Source organism: Haliotis rufescens, unplaced genomic scaffold, assembly GCF_023055435.1.
Source record: "Haliotis rufescens isolate VD_foot unplaced genomic scaffold, xgHalRufe1.0.p SCAF_7, whole genome shotgun sequence".
NCBI classification, from domain to species: Eukaryota; Metazoa; Mollusca; class Gastropoda; order Lepetellida; family Haliotidae; genus Haliotis; species Haliotis rufescens.
The window spans coordinates 1,360,191-1,378,474 of record NW_025964361.1 but is presented as its reverse complement, the minus strand read 5'-3'; the positions used below and the strand labels follow the sequence as shown (position 1 = coordinate 1,378,474).

Genomic DNA, 18,284 nt, shown 5'->3' with positions numbered 1-18,284 from the left:
GACAAAAAGAGCAATATGTATGCAAACATTTTATATTAAAAAAACCCCATGTAAATACAGACTGCGAAGCTATAGCATTTGAACTACATCCGGTGTGAAAAAGTTTCGAGGGCAAACTTTTGTTGAACGATTCATGTTTCGAAACTATCACAGAATTATTGGTACTTGCGAGTGGTGACATCCGAACTGTCTTTCTATATATACATTCGGTAAGCAAATGATATTGTACTTTCTTGATTATTAATACTAATTCGACAGCTTACTCGTTTCCTTGTCGAAGTTGACGTCTGTAAGGTGTGAATGGGCAGCTGATGAGTGACGGCGAATGAGTACCACACCAGTTAGTAATTGTACTGTAGTTAGGTTAATTAACCATGAATTAAAAAAATAAACCAAAATATCGAAAAGATCATAATGACAAGAAAAAATGGCTAGATCCTAGTGAATTATTATAATACGATCGCTTTGGTATTGTCATTTAGAATGTTTAGATGACGTGACTCACTGACTGAGTTGTGACCAGAGGCTCGTATGAAACCTATGATTGTCGATGGGTTCGAATTATGTTTGTTTGTCACCACAAATTGGTGAATGTCTCAGACCTGCATGGCGTTTTGTTTTCCTCCTACAGCAAGCAGGGTTTAATTGAGCTCACTCATCTTGTTTGACAGACATGTCCACAAAATTACAATGAAGAGAACAGTACATTGGAAAATGTGACCACCCCATATTTTATCAACATATGTACACATGGTGTAGGCAGGTTATTTGAATGGTTGCTGTGTTTTTGAAATGTGAACACCATGTTTTCAGCTTGTACATCATTGATGTTTTTTTGCACAACTACACATTAATTTATAACGATAATTCTACTGATTTGAGGGACTATTATATTATGATACTTTGAAATTTTCACACAATCCTATCATTGGCCTTGGAAATAAACACATTGATCATGTTGATAAATATTATACATATTGACATGAACATGATGAGACAATTCTGTTTACTGAATTTAATCATGATAATCATAATCATTCTTTACTTCAAATAATCATGTTTGGTAAATGATTCTGTTTGGTATGCACGGTGTGCATCATCTTGTTTGCTGTGAGATTGACAAGATATAGATAAGTTGACCAGCCTCAGCATGATCAGGTGTCACAGCGATAATTTGGACATGAGTTCACCTACCAATCAGGTTTATTATTTGCACATTGGTTCAGTTATGATCTGGATCCCTTGTTGAAGTGTTTAACATCAATATAAACTACCAGAAAAGTGGATGATGTTTTTATTGACATGTCTAATAAATAACACTCCATTCAATCAGGAATCAAGGATTTTTTGTACAAAACACCCTCATAGGGCAGAGTACAAACTAGTTACAGTTGGGAGTAAATATGATTGCAAATGTAAAGGGTAAATATGCATATAATGTACATTATGCATAAAGAAATTACATATTTCTTTGTGATAGAAAAAATATATGATTTTTTAATCTTTTGTGAGACACAAAAACTTATGAAATAAGGATGCATCAATTGTTAAATTTGTTGGTGATCTCAAATCCTTGTTTATTATTCTTTTGATGACATACATGGTCATTATGGTTCATAAATACTTTCATGCAAGTAAATGCGTGTGTGGATGTGATCAGGGGAGACAACTGCGACAGACCTATGATCATTGGTGTCTGTTTTTGTATTGTTCATGTGATTCATTTATCATGAAGCTTAATCACAGGAATCTGTTGAAAAATTCATGACATGATACATCACACATGGTCAAAACCTCCCCCAAGGCTTGGCCTTTCATCTCAGAGGGAGATTTTACCATGTATAATGAATTTTGTTATGAATTTCATTCAAAGTTGAGAGAGGCAGTAGCGACCATGCAGGAAATTCTTATCTTTTCCCAAGAGCGAAACATTTTTAAAGTTTAGATGCTTATTATTTTTGAAGGCTTCTATGAGAGAAAAGTTATTGATTTATACAAAAACTGTCTGAGACAAAGAGAAATGCTATTATCCAATACTTGTTATCATGCCTGCATGCAAAGGGGAGGTAACTCTTGCATGCTTCTGCAAATATTTTTATCATTGTCAAGTTTGATATGTCACTTAAGAATGTTTTCTAAGCTAGTATTCCAGCTTCATTTTAATCAGAGTTTACTGTGTTACACATGGGTTGTAATGAACCAAGGCAGGTTTACCATCCTGACAGTACAATCTACTTAACTTCATTGGTTTAGCATGTCTAAGGCACACTCTGGTTCAAGCATGTGAGTGAACATTTCAAAATGCCATGTAACAAAATAAATCAGGCAGAAACCCAATCAGTCTTGTGAATAAAAAAGGAAATATTGTTGCTATTGATTTCCATTTTGGAACTAGCATGACTTGAGTAATGTTAGTTGATTTTAGTTCATGATCATAGTCATGCAAGGGGCTGTCCCATCAGGTTTGTTTGAGGAGGCAAAGTTGACTCTTTTGAACTTGAAAAGGATATTTAAGTTTGAATTTCTACAACATTCATTTAGTTCATTTCTTTCAATTTGACCTTAGGCCACCCCTATATTCTTGTGTTACCACATCTCCATGAACAACATTTGTTAATTTAATTCTTTCTCAGAATGATGTTTATACAAGCAAGTGAATGGTAGGAATATAATAATTTTTTAGCAGGATGGAAATATGAGAACATTTATTAGGAAATGAGAGACACAACAATTCCAGACAACCTGGCCATGCTAACATGGCTACAGCCATGTAATTGTAGTATTTACTCTTTTTATGATATTCATCTTGATAGGGCTGTTGAACATGTTGAAGGTATTAAAGAAATTATGTGTGTCAAAATGTTATTAAGATCCATTAAGCATGTAAAGCATGTATCTATTTAACTGAATCATCTGTAATAATGTTCAAAGCTACCCAGGACTCTTCATTCCATGTAATCATTGTAGTGGCCATTAGATTTAAGTTTCTATTGCTTAATGGAAACCCAGTATAGTGTTTCCTGAGATCAAGGCGTTTGAGTTTGAGTGAACATGTGTTGATATTTAAAAACACATCTACCGTGGAACGGTTGGCTTGGGATTACAAGACACAACTGAGAGGAGCAGTATGTTTACATCTAGGTGTGACTCATGCTGCATAATGGTGTGGCTCCAGGTACTTTCAGTCAGATCAAGTAGAAGTCTCATCATTTAATGATGCACTCACTGTGTGTGTGTGTGTGTGTGTGTGTGTGTGAGAGAGAGAGAGAGAGAGAGAGAGAGAGAGAGAGAGAGAGAGAGAGAGAGAGAGGATGAAGAAGGGAAGTTGGGATTATGTGAATTTTTTTGTTGGCAGGTTTTGATTTTCTTTGCATCTTCATTGCCCCAGTTATCTAAGGTGCTGTATTTCATGTAATTCACTGTCCGGCGTTGTGTCACTTAGGCATGCCAAACACTGACTCCCAGATTTCCTCTGATTATACCCATGTGTGGGGGTTTCACCAAAGTTGTAGTCGTATAACTGAAAGTTTAAAAAGCTTGACCTGCATCACCTCGGACCTTCCCCCACAATAAGCTGACACACACAGGGACAGAAAGTAACATTTTTAGTCCACTAGTCCTCATAATAACATATAGCGAATTTCTTAAGCACCCAATGTCTATTAGAACTTATGATAGCTTAACTATTAGGCAATTTGGCGAGGACTATTGGACTAGTGCCAATTTCTAACTGAAATACTGTTCGTAGCAGCACTAAAGCAAACTTACTCTCACTCAATCAGAAAGTGATTTCAAATTAAGATTTATTTTTGTACAATTTAGTAGGGGTCAAAATTGTTTGCATCTGCACTTTGAAATTTGTTATCCTTGTTCACTTGAGAACATAATTGAAGGGAGAGGTTTGGAGGAATCTATTTATTAATGAATATTTACCATGTTTACTGACAGTTAGTATTGTGATCAAGTACTTGTGTGAGATAAGTTGATAGTGATGTGCTGAGGGTAGACACACTGATTCAGTCAGGCCAAATATTACTGCCAGCTGCTTCAGTATGGCATGTAAGTGGAAGCATTTGTCTGCTGGTCTACTATATGTTTCTGATGTGGTGAAAAGTCTGGGATGCTAGTCTTACTCTCACCACCCGATTACAGTCAGATTTTGTTCTTTTTTCCCTCTGTCTCATTTTATTTCCGTTTAATATTTTTTCAGAAAATATCTGTTGTACTCAACATAGTCTGTCTTACAGACCCGGATACAAATATATATCAAATACAGACCATGCAAGTCTATAATGTTTGGCAAGTCTAGATCACTGCAGTATCTGAAAATGAAGAGAGTCACTGGGCTCCTTTTTATTATATTTTTATTAAGATAACTGAACAACTGTTTTTTTATGTACGATATGTTCATTTCAGAGACTAGATGTTAGTCTATACTCATCATGGAAAGTGGGTGTAGAGGAGCTTCCAGATGGTGCTGACTAGTAGCAAGTGTGCAAGTTGTAACAATAGACTGTAACTCTGTATGTCTGTTTGTTTCTTTGTTTGTTGTTGAACGCCTCACTCAGCAATAGTCCAGCTAGATGACAGCGGTCTGTAAATAATCAAGTCTGGACCAGACAATCTTGTGATTGATGTCATGAACATTGATCCACGCTATTTGGATACGATGACATGCATCAACCAAGTCAGCGAGCTTGACCACCCGATCCTATTAGTTGTGTTTTACCACAAACTTTGTCGCCTCTTACGACAAGCATGGGTTGCTGACGACCTATCCTTCAGGTCGTGTCTTGGGGAGGAACTCTTTATGAATGACTCCAATAATTAAACGGTTCATACAAGGCAAGCTGTACAAGGCAACTACATGAATTTGCTGGTCAGGCTCAGTGATTGAGTTGGTTGTGCATCCTCATATCCCAACACTGAGGGGTGCTGCTCATAATACAAAGTTCCTACATACTAGTAAAGCCTTGAATTTTAAGGACCTCTTGATTTTTCGTATCAACCTTGGAGAGCCTTGAAATCACAAAAAAAGCTCGAAGAGCCTTGAATTTGTAAAAAATGACATATAACTTGTTAATAAAAATATTAAAACAAAAGTTATAGTTATGTTCGAAGCTTGTTTAAGTGTGATTAATCACAGTGATAGATTTGACACTTTGCCAAAAAGCTTGAAGAATTCATTATATTTTTTGGTAGTGAAAATCTATCTTGTTTGAAAATTTGTGATGTTCATATTGCTTTTTAGGTCTCATGGCTAATAAACACTATGCTGAATTATTTTTTTTTGACAGACTGAGGCTTAACTTAATAAAGCCTTGAAAATGACACTTGAAAGCCTTGAAAAGCCTTGAATTTTAGTGTTCCCTATCTGTGTTACTCTGATCTGGCCCCTGCTTGTTGATTTACATAGCTGGTATATTGGTGAGTGCAGCAACAAACAACAAACGTATAATCAAAACAGGATTTAAAGATTGTTGAACATGTTAAAGAGGATCTATACCCAGGACATTTTGTAACCCAAACAACATGATCAAGTTTGAAACATCATACCCTACCCTTCTGCTAACCATGGTAACTGAATTTCTATTATCTAGTTCAATATTACAATTAAAGAATACACTAATTACATACCAGTAGCTAATACTGTGGTGTTCAGGGTGTCGAGTGTTGATGCAGGGGATTGTTCACAGAAATAGACAGCCCTCAACCCAAATTGGGAAGTGATCGATGCTCTTTATTCTCTGAGCACATGGCATATAAATCTATACAAGCTCTGCGTACGAGAGGCGGGAAAGTTGTTTCCATGCTACAAATTTCTCCAGCCACAAGTCAGGATCATTAGATACATCGCCTGTGAAAGGTTTAGGTTTGAGGCTACAATCACCAACCAGTGTTTGAAATAAACGCCTGCCTGTAGGCCCATGGCAGGTAGATCTTGTGTCAGACGCACATAAATAAGTAACCGCCTCCGTGGTCTAGAGGTAGCGTCCACCCGGAGAGCGGAAGGTCCGGGGTTCGATCCCCGGCCGCGTCATACCAATAGACGTTTAAAGATGGTACTTGTTGTTACCCTGTCTGGCACTTGGATAAAGGGGCTAAAACAAGGACTGGTCGGCTCGGAGTCAGTATACTGTGTCTGAGTGGGGTATTCATGTTGAACTGTGGCATGGTATCTCAGTGGGCTAGCACTTTAAATCGGCATCAGTCCGGACTAGTAGCCGGACAAGCAGCCACACACACAAGAGTGCATGCACGTCGTTATATAAGTGCAATAATCTTGGACATGACGTTAAACCCAATTTCACCTCACCTCACATTAATAAGTGTCAAATTTAGGTGCAGGTTTTTAAATGAGGACTTGAAGAGTTTAGTCAGAGCCTGCAACTTCTAAAGTCTGTGGGTCCTGATGGCATCCTGGCGATTTTTAAAAATTTCAAACACTGCACCGTTGTATGGCTACGAGGGAAAGAGTCAAAATCATCATCACTGAAATAGTGCAGTCTGGGGTGTATTTGTTAGTCATTATTCCTCGATCACTGGTGTAAACATCAACATGTCAGAGTTCTCTCCCTTTCCAAGAAACATTCAAAATCGGGATAAACCCTGGACGGAATACTTGGGGCAGTGCCGTTATTTCAGGTGAACACAGTCTTTACATGTGAGGTTTTAAGACGGATGGGTACAACAATACTATATTTCACATAGGGCACTCATTTCATTATCAAGACTTGTGACCATTGACAACTAAGGGTGAAATGGTTCATGATACATATGAACCTGTATCACAATACACGACAATACAAAATAAGTATTTTCAACATTTATAATAAAATATTAACTCAATCTGAACAAGGATAAATGTAAGCTTTGTAAAGGTTGCCTGCATCTTCAGAAGCAAATCAGCTGTTTGGGATCATGCTACTTTTTGTGATGGGAACAGGAAAAAACAGGCTGTCACCATATTTTCACTCGTCTGAGAGTGTTTCAGTTAATGGCCTTTGTGTTGTTATTCTGGTGTATCAAGATACGTATCTCATCGTGACCAGTGTCTCGAGATACGTATCTCATCGTGACCAGTGTATCAAGATACGTATCATATCATTTATCAAAATGCAGGAATAGCAAATCTAGGCATCAAGAAGCTGACCCTGCCAAGAAATATACAAGGATCTTACAAACAAATCTGAGCTCTTCTTATATTCTTTTTTTTCCATTCCTGGTGTGTTCTGCATGCACTAAAAGTGACAGTTGTTTTATTGATCTAGGTAATGTCACAGTTACATTTCTTTCTGAAATGGCAGCTGCTCAAGTATGACATTTCAACTGTCATGGGACTAGAAACTAACCTTATTTAGAGCCTCCATGAATTCCACACCTCAACCATCTCAACTAGCCTTATTATCACCTGGTGGATACAGTCTCCGATAGCCCCAAAGAGGGATCGTGGATGTTTTGTGAGTATTGTTCCTCACAGCTGATGAAGGAAGCATCAGGAGCATACATGTTGTTGTTGTTGCATTAAGTCGCCTTCTGCCTATAAAGCAATTTCGGCTGACCTGTCCCTCTTTGGGACTGCTGTGTGTGAGTAGGGTACACATATCTAGTGTGAGTTTGGTATTCACATAATTTCTATTTTTGTATTGATATGATTTTTATTTTTATCCCCCGCCGCGCGAAAGCGCGAAGCGGGGGATATAGTATTCACGACCGTTTTTACGTACGTCCGTACGTCCCACCTGTTTGTTGCCGCGATATCTCAAGAACTAAACACTGGATTGTCTTCATATTTGGAACTATGGTGTATATACAGACTCCGCAGACACCAGTCGGTTTTGGTGACCTTGACCCCATTTTCAAGGTCACAGCAGACAAATCTGCTTTTAGAGTTGGAAAACGGTGTTGCCGCGATATCTCAAGAACTAAACACTGGATTGTCTTCATATTTGGAACTATGGTGTATATACAGACTCCGCAGACACCAGTCGGTATTGGTGACCTTGATCCCATTTTCAAGGTCACAGCAGACAAATCTGCTTTTGGAGTTGGAAAACGGTGTTGCCGCGATATCTCAAGAACTAAACACTGGATTGTCTTCATATTTGGAACTATGGTGTATATACAGACTCCGCAGACACCAGTCGGTTTTGGTGACCTTGATCCCATTTTCAAGGTCACAGCAGACAAATCTGCTTTTGGAGTTGGAAAACGGTGTTGCCGCGATATCTCAAGAACTAAACACTGGATTGTCTTCATATTTGGAACTATGGTGTATATACAGACTCCGCAGACACCAGTCGGTTTTGGTGACCTTGATCCCATTTTCAAGGTCACAGCAGACAAATCTGCTTTTGGAGTTGGAAAACGGTGTTGCCGCGATATCTCAAGAACTAATCGCTGGATTGTCTTCATATTTGGAACTATAGTGTATATACAGACACCGCATACACCTGTCAGATTTGGTGACCTTGACCCCATTTTCAAGGTCACAGCAGGCAAATCTGTTTTTGGAGTTGGAAAACGGTGTTGCCACAATATCTCAAGAACTAATCGCTGGATTGTCTTCATATTTGGTACTATGGTGTACAGGCGGGGGATATTTCGTCACTCTGTGACAAATACTTGTCTTATATTGATATGATTTAATTTTTATCCTTGGTTGCTCTGTTTATATACGTTCGAGTAGCTGTCCATCTCTCAGAAATAGAGTTAGTTTGGCCTTCGCTATTGCATCTCTTGGCTTTAGGAGATCTATGACAGATAGCGGATCTAACTGCAATTCTTGTTTTAACCGAGCCCGGTCTGGGGCATGGTCTTGACATTCTAGTAACAAGGAGCATACAGTACAGGCCTCCATGTTTATAGCACACATCTGACTCTTCAAATGTTTTCCATGACAGTTTGGTGTTTAAGTGATGCATTAGCATGATTAGTCTTTTGTTCTATTTGGAATAGTTGATTCATTAAAATTGAAAGAATGGAGTCTTGAATCATGTTTGCATATTTTCCATATTTAAGTTCAGGGTGGATGTAATAATCAGTCCTAAAACATTGTAAAGGTGATAAAACCCAAATTTAGGCCCTGGGCTTTAATACATAATTTCCAGTATGTCTTGAGTTTTATTAGTCACTTCCAAACCTCTGTCTGATCTCTTGGTTCACATCGTAGGTTTAAGGAGCGCATCAAACCATGTTATTCCCAATGTTGCTGAAACTGCACAGACTGGAAAGTCATCATGTAATTTTGAAATAGTCTTTTGCCTGATGTAGACGACTTATTCTGAACTTACCTCCATCATATCACCGTGATTGCCATGTTCACATACTCCCTTGCCAAATAGTTGATACCTGTATGTTTTTACCCCACTTTATGATCATGGGGGAATTGGAGGTGAAGGTCTGTTCCGTCTCCATTAGTTACTTAGATTACCTAAACTGTGTATGATGCAGCCAGTGCATGGATGAAGGGTCTATATAATGTTCACACAGGCTTGAGGGGCGGTCGGGTAGCCTAGTGGTTTAAGCGTTCGCTTTTCACGCCGAAGACCCGGGTTCGATTCCCGACATGGGTACAATGTGTGAAGCCCATTTCTGGTGTCCCCCGCCGAGATATTGCTGGAATATTGCTAAAAGCGGCGTAAAACCATACTCACTCACTCACACAGGCTTGAAAAGGCCTTGAATTTGGCAGTCCGGACTTAAAATGGTCTTAAGATTCGAGGGGCAGTGGGGTAGCCTAGTGGTTACAGCGTTTGCTCGTCACGCTGAAGGCCTGGGTTCGATTCCCCTAATGGAACATTGTGTGAAGCCCATTTCTGGTGTCCCCTGCTCTGATATTGCTAAAAGCGGCGTAAAACCATACTCACCCACCTAAAATTTGATGAATCGTAATGAAAAAGACTTGAATTTGGCAAGCTTTGTTTCCTCTTCTGTTAAAGATACACATCAGAATCTTATATTGTAATAATTTATGATGGATTCATGTGGCAAAATTTTAGTCTGTAACTCAATTCATACATAGTTTGCACAACTGGTTTGTTGAATATTTTGATATTGTAGATTTACAAATGGAACCCTTCTGGGTAGGATATAAAATAAGAATGACCTAATAACTCTGTTTGGAAGAACATTTTTGTCTTAGTTTGAACCTTGAACAGTGTGATCATTGCACCGAAAAGGCCTGAAAAAGGCTGGAAAATGGCCTTCATTTTGGTGGCTCAAGGTTTGCATGAACCATGGTGGCTCACGTTTCGTATGAACCAATTTCTAGTTACACAACTGGTAATATTTGCCTTGTATTGCCTGGTTTGTGGTGCTGGCACATTTAACAGTAGGATCTTTGGGTTTAGAGTGAGCGAGCATGGTTTTCTTTATGCCCTTTTTTTGTAATATTCCAGGAATTTTATCACAAAATAACCATTCTGTCATGAGATTCATGAATCTGAGATAAACTGGTGTCTGTGCACAAACTCCTTGCTCTCAGACCAATAAAAAATCGCTCTCTCAAAATAATTTTTCAATTATGCTGATAGTGACAAAACTACTTTCACTAGAACATCACTTGAACTTGAGTAGATCCTAAAGCTAAAATTATCTGCAATGGCAGACCTAAATGACCTCACCATATTGCTCTCCCTTCATATTCTTCCTGTTTTGATGTTCAGTCTATAGAGTACTTGTTGTAGACCTGTGTACTTCAGGGTTTGGCACTTGGATTTTTTGTTTAATCTTTTAACCTTTGACATCAGGTTTGTGACCGAATCCCACTGTGAGTGAATACAGGGCCTGCTGGATCCACAAGGTGATGTGTTTGTAAACACACATCCATATGATCACTTCCACTCCTGATACAAGTCAAATGTTAGTCCTGCACCATGGCTGGGTATTTTTTTCCTAAAATAAATATATTCACAATCTAGAAACATATACAAAAATATGTCTAGCCATCTCTAGCTAGCTCTATTCCACAGTCATGTCATTTGCAGAGCTCCAGATAACTTTTTGAAAAATGGAGTTTTTACTCTTGGGTTTTTATTTTAATTGGGTTATTACATTTTTCATTGGGTGACCAATATTTTTTCACTCACCTATTCATCACTGTATTGTATTTTTTCCAAAATTAGTGAACATTTTAACATTTAAAAAAATGAAATAATGTTTTAGATGTATATAACTGTTCTAAATATATAGGCTTGACTCGGGTAGTAAATTAGCTTGTAATTGTGTTTCGGAAATTAGCTCCTTTGTACATATGCTGAAAAAGTTTCATTGGGCATTTACGCAAGCTGTTTTTATACATTTGAGTTTTTCATGTAATGCATGCGTTTCTGTACGCATGTTGATTAAAAGTAATTTGGTTTTGAATATTTTGATATTTTATATTTTGAATATGGGGGGTATTTTACGCAGATACGCTGCCTATCTGCAGGGATGTGAAATCTCCGCGTAAAAAACGTGGAAAATCGCGTTTTTTAAAACAGTAGTCCTCGGAAAAAATCATCTTCCGCGTAAAAATTTAATTAAAAATTAAAAAAAAAAACACTCCAAAAAATATGATCCAAAACCGGACATTTGGAGCGGAATGTCCTGTTTTCGATCAGGGCTTTCACCAGCGTAGGTTTTCGGACATCATACGTTTTCTGTCACGAATACTTCCACTATAACGTGGGGTGTGGCGTCACACATAAATTGTAAATACTCAGAGCCAGCTGATGGCTTGTTTTTAAGATAAAGTTGTCTTTTAGCCTGTAAGTGAATGAGATGTTTTACAGTTGTTCATGTGATAAGCGAAAAAACTATGAATGTTTCTTCAGCGTCCAAAACCCCATGTCATGGGGATATATGTTGTATTAATGTCTTATGTTTGCAATGGAGTTTTGTTTTTTCCATCAAAAGGTAAGTACAAGGTAAGTTTTTTTCAATATGCTTCAACATTGGGAAAGGGTCAATCATTGCACGCTTGTGACAGTTGTCCTTGTGTCTGGGGGATGGGGGTTGAAGTTTATGGCAGTATTGCTCCCAGACCTGGCGGGTAGCCAGGTGCGCGAAAGCTTTCCCCGATTTTTTCAAAGTACTGATTTAACTTCGAAATTTTACTGCATCTGCCATCTTGTTTATTTGACTTATTGACTTTTGCCATTGACTTATTACATTTCTTGGTGTGAATGTTGTCCAAACTGCACGAAATTGCTTAAAATGCAATCAAATGTTTTAAAAATTTCTGGGGGGGCATGCCCCCAGACCCCCCTAGACTTTTCCTCTTTTTTCAGGAAAACCTGCTCACATCCCTGCAGTATCTGTAGCTCTGAATTTGAAATATGCATAGGGGAAATTATATTTTTAGAATCAAGAAGGGTATTGTGTTATATAAGATTTCGTAGGTTATGCTAGTCTAGTGAAATGTGTTTGTCATGTTTGACCCATTACTGATGATTTGCTATGGATTTGGTTGGCTGTTTGTCACATATGGTATGAAGTAGAAATTATCATTCAAATTATTTCATGGGATTGTCATCTTCTGGGCCCATAATTTAGAACACTTGCCAAGGTATCAAGGCACATTTTATTAATTGTCGAATCCTTGTGTTGCACACTTGGCTAAAACCAACCCAAATTATATTCATGAACATCGCATCTTATGCTGATCCCCACATAGATTCACCTAAATTTTGCGCATGAATCAGAGCTACAGATAAGCAGTGTATTTGTGTAAAAATCCCCCCCACCCCCATTTTAAAAAAAAAGTATTCAAAACCCAATTATTTTCAACTAACTTGCGTACAGAAATGCATGCATTAAATGAAAAACTCAAATGTATATAAACAGCTCGCGTAAATACCCAATGAAGCTTTTCCAGCATGCGTACAAAGGAGCTAATTTCAGAAACACTATTACAAGCTAATTTACTTATTGAGTCAAGCCTATATATTTAGAACAGTTATATTCATCTTAAACATTTTTTAAAAATCTTCATTAAAATGTTAACTAAATTTGGGAAAAACCCAATAGAGTGATGAATAGGTGAGTGAAAAAATATTCGTTACCCAATGAAAAATGTAATAACCCAATTAAAATAGAAACCCTAGAGTAAAAACTCAACTGCTCAAAAAGTTATCCTGAGCTCTGATGAATAATTTCTAAACCCAATGACAGAAACTTATCTTATCATGCATCAAGTTTCTCACGTAACATAAACCCTCAAAGGTCATCCTTTTTTAGTCACAGGTGGTTTTCTACTTTCGATCTACCAAAAGGTAAGGATGAATTGTTTTATTCCTCCTTATCGTTCTCCCAGCCAACCCAGTGACCTCAGATAGTCATCAAATTGTCAGTATTACTGATATAACCATCTGTTCGTATCTCTTAGTGTCATTTCCAAAGCTCACAATGTTGAAAATATGGCTATGGTGATGAGTACTTGTCCACATGTTGCCAGAACATCATCAATATCAGCCCCTGATCCACCTGCTGAGGTGATGCAGCATCTTCTGTATGCAAGACTTCAGTACAAAGGCAGGAATGTTTACTTCTTGTGTCTCGTTAATCAAGTGTTTCAAAGATGATGACGTTATCTTCCTGTGGCAAGGATCTTCAACAACAATGATTGGCTCTTCAGCTTCAGGTGTCTTGTTGAGACTAAATATTACTTATTTGGTTAGTTCCATATAGTGTTGAAAATACCATAAACATGCTTGCCAGCTGAGGACACGACCCTCTTCCTAGACTAACATTTAGTCTCTGAAATCTTATTTTACACAATATCCTTCTTGACTCTAAAAATAAAATAAAATTCCCTATGCTGATTTCAGATGTGGAACAGAGCTGGCTTGAGCTGGCTAAACTTGCTTTTGTTTCTAGATTATTTTCTTTTCATAAAATAAATATATTCCACGGTCATGGTGCAGGACTACCCTCTTCCAAGCCTTGCTACTCATACACTGACTGCTGGATGCTTGAGGGTCACTGAGTCATGTAATGGCCTTATCTTGATCTGCACCCAAGTACCGCACCATGACTGTCCATACCAATTATGAAAAAGGGCAAGTCTAACTAGAGTGAGTGAGTTTGGTTTTATGCTGCTTTTAGCAATATTCCAGCAATATCATGGCAGGGGACACCAGAAATGGCCTTCACACATTGTACCCATGTCGGGAATCAAACCCAGGTCTTCGGCGTAACGAGAGAACTCTTTAACCACTAGGCTACCCGACCGCCCTCTAGAGTTATTCTTGAAGTCTGGACTAACATATAGTCTCTGAAAGGAACATATTTTACAGAAAAAAACATTTGTTAAATTATAGTTATATATAGTTATATATGATAAAAAGGAGCCCAGACATTTTCTTCATTTTCAGACACTGTGGTTATCTAGACTTACCAAATATTATAGACTTGCATGGGCTGTATTGGATTTAGTTGTTTCCGGGTCTGTATGACACGTATGACATAGCCATACAATAGATATTGTCCATCAGTCTTACAGGTTGGCCTATCCCCAGTTGTGGCTGAATGTGTTGAATTCTGAGGTTATTGATTTGTTCTGGAGAAGGGACACTTTTCTTACTTATGAACATGGGCAACAATAAAAAATTCAGGTGTTAATTACGTTTTTGCTCAGGAAGGACTAAGGGAATTTAAAGTTGATCTGATGTGATTCCAGTGAAGAAACTGAAAAGTCCTGAAAAAGAGCTGTGTAAAATGGCTAAGTCAGAGATTCCAACAATTAAGATTTGGGCAGAATCATTATGATATATTGATCGAAATTCCGCCAATACAATGAAATGAAATATATTACACATTTTGTTAAAAAGATATTGCCTGTCATTTATACAAGATATTGACCGTGTGACCATTGTCACATATACATTCAAGTTAACATCAACAAATAATCACTCGTTCCCGCTTGTGTTCGGAACGTTGACAGATTTTGTGGAGTTTGGGTAATAAAATATTATGCATTCATCAAAACCAGTCAGACATGCTGATAATGATTTCTAATTTTAGACACCAATTAGCCGAGATAAGGCTTGGCACCTCTGCATGGGTTTCTGACTGACTGACTGAGCTGGAATATTGCTGACTGCAGCAAAAAACAACCGTCACCCACACTCTGCCATGACTGACAGCACATGCTGGAGATGTCTCATGGGCTATCTATATAAAAACACAGAACTGTATTGACAGGACCTGAGTGTAACCGCTCTGCTTTTCATCCTCAGATCAGCAAGCAGATTGGTACCACTCCATATTATCTCTTATCCATTACATCTGAAGGAGCTGAGGTAGTTCTTCACACCTGTTCAAAATACACTAATTTCCATTTCCAAAGTTCGAGGATATTCTTAGAACTGATTCTTGACTTTTAAAGAAGTGATGAAATATAAGCAAGATTTCCATAACTCATGCCTCACAGTTAATATGTACCAAGTACAAAATTTAATTTTAAATAATCATTTTGTTATGAGCCAGCAGATTATCTTATCAAACTTGAAGTGTCCTCACCATGCTCATCCTTATCGAGGCAAGGAAGCCACATTAGCTTTACTGAACTACTTCACTTAGGCTGATAGCTGAGTCTAGTTTTATCCATGTTAGTGTTGTGTATCTATTTCACTGAGGCTGACAGCTGAGTGTAGTTTTATCCATGTTAGTGTTGTGTACCTATTTCACTGAGGCTGATAGCTGAGTGTAGTTTTATCCATGTTAGTGTTGTGTATCTATTTCACTGAGGCTGACAGCTGAGTAGTTTTATCCATGTTAGTGTTGTGTACCTATTTCACTGAGGCTGATAGCTGAGTGTAGTTTTATCCATGTTAGTGTTGTGTACCTATTTCACTGAGGCTGACAGCTGAGTGTAGTTTTATCCACATTAGTGTTGTGTACCTATTTCACTGAGGCTGACAGCTGAGTGTAGTTTTATCCATGTCAAGGAATACGCTTGCTGCTATTATCAAGGGAAGCCAATTCTTATCACCTGAACTTTTTGTGGTGCACTCACACACACAGCATGTCAAGCCTGAAGTTTTATCAGCGAAAAACAGTGTGAGCAATGCAGGGTGAACAGATGCAGTATCAAATCCATCACCCACACTGACCCTGAGATCCCGCATGATAAGGGAGGTATTTGGGTAATCTGTGACATACATGTGCACCCAAAACAAACACAGCCTGATTACCTGCATGCATACAGCATGGGATGTGATCCGTACTGAGACTTATGTATCCACTTCCATGTTTATTCCCCGCTGTTTGGAGGTCTACTCGGCAGCTATACTTGTGAGTATATATTATGTATGGCTGATGAAGGAAGTTTGCAGAATTATTTATTTTTGTGTCTTTTGGATTCTGGTTAAAGTTTTATGTCTTTTTATTATGCATTTAAAGTTCTCTGAAAGCAGTTACAACTTGCGGGAGGGAGTTGAATGTTTTATGGTGTATGTTTGTTTGTTTGTTTGTTTGTTGTTTAACGCCACACTCAACAATATTCCAGCTATATGACGGCAGTCTGTAAATAATCGAGTCTGTCCTGGGCCCCTTTCCACAATCGTAGCACTAAGGTGATCGTAACTTCCATACTTGAACCTAGACTTACGAAAGCTGCAGCGCTAAGATCTCTTTACCTGGGGTCCTTGAGATTTGCTGCTGTAGTATTTGAATCAGAGGCCCCCCTTTAATATTTACAGACCCTGATACAAATATAACCAATACAGCCCATGCAATTCTATAATGTTTGGCAAGTCTAGATTACAGCAGTATCTGAAAATGAAGAGAGTCTCTGGGCTCCTTTTTATTTCATTTTTATTAAGATAATTTAACAACTGTTGTTTTTCTGTAAGATATGTTAATTTCAGAGACTAGATGTTAGTCTACTTTACCCTTAACAATGCAGCTTCATTATGACAAAGACCACTTGACTTTTGTGCATAATTTTGACCAGACATTGTTCTTTGACATTGGATGAGACCTGTTCCATGACTGACATGATTGATGTGTTTGATAGCTCAGGGGAATGTCAAGCTTGCAGCGATCACTAGACAGAGATTTCAATGTTTATGGGCACTAATTTAATCCTGGTCATTTTGATGTCTGAGGATCCTGAGGCTTAAGGATTTGTGATGGGTCGTTCTGACAGAAAACAGAGGGGATAACTTTAGCATTTAGCCAAAAACAAAAATGACGATGTTTTCTTGACAATACAGTGATTAAAACTAACAATGTGACTCCACTAGTCCTTATAATGATAACATATAGTAAATCCATACAAAATGGCTTATTTCTACTAGTCCTTATGACTATTGGGCAGTTTGTCAAGGACTACAGGATTAGTGCCACTTTCTAATGCTGCAGTATTCTTAGGGACCCCCAAATGTTTCTAGACCCTGTATGGGGAGTAATGTAGGTCATGATTGGCCATCTTACCTTTTGATGAAGAACTTTGGCTCAATGCTGAGAGAAGGAAACTATCTGATCCTAGAACCAACTGTTGTTGTTATTCATCACGCTGCATACTGAACCTGCTGAACCTGCTGAACCTGCTGAAACAATACACTGCAGAGTACAGACTCATTTCTTATGTTGGGCTGTAATCTTATGAAGACATCTAGACTAACATCTAGTCTCTGAAATGAACATATTGTACAGATAAAAAACAGTTGTTCAGTTATCTTAATAAAAATATATTAAAAGGGAGCCCAGTGACTCTCTTCATTTTCAGATACTGCAGTAATCTAGACTTGCCAAACATTATAGACTTGCATGGGCTGTATTTGATATATATTTGTATCAGGGTTTGTAAGACAGACTAGAAGACATCCTGTTACCTCATGTCAACAATAGGTGATGTGAAATTGGGTTTAACGTCGCGTCCAAGATTATTGCACTTATATAGCGACATGCATGTACGTGTGTTTGTGTTGCTGCTTGTACTAGTCTGGACTGATGCCGATTTATAGTGCTAGCTCACTGAGATACCATGTCACAGTTTCACATGAATACCCCACTCAGACTCCGAGACGACCAGTCCATGTTTTAGCCCCTTAATGCCCGAGCGCAGACAGGGTAACAACAAGTACCATCTTTTAAACGTCTTTTGGTATGTCGCGGTCGGGGATTGAACCCCGGACCTTCCACTCTCTGGGCGGACGCTCTACCACTAGACCACGGAGGCGGTCACTAACATATTTGTTGAACAAATTGAAAAACTTTGTATGATGTGAACATGTTTTTAACCAGCCTGCCTATTCATATTTGCAGTTCTGTCCATTCTGACTAGCATTCAAATA

At 38.2% G+C, this 18,284-nt stretch overlaps 1 protein-coding gene across 2 annotated transcripts in view; it reads left to right on the top strand.

Annotated features, from left to right (window-relative positions):
• Nucleotides 1-76: 76 nt before the first annotated feature.
• Nucleotides 77-18,284, top strand: part of LOC124139637 (kelch-like protein 5) — a 195,268-nt gene continuing 177,060 nt past the window's right edge. The window contains exon 1 of one of the 2 annotated variants that reach the window (XM_046506885.2): nt 77-209. The gene's annotated coding sequence lies outside the window, so the exon portion shown is untranslated. Of the gene's footprint in view, nt 210-16,262; nt 16,279-18,284 lie in introns of those variants that run through there. The other variant, XM_046506886.2, reaches the window with a different exon arrangement.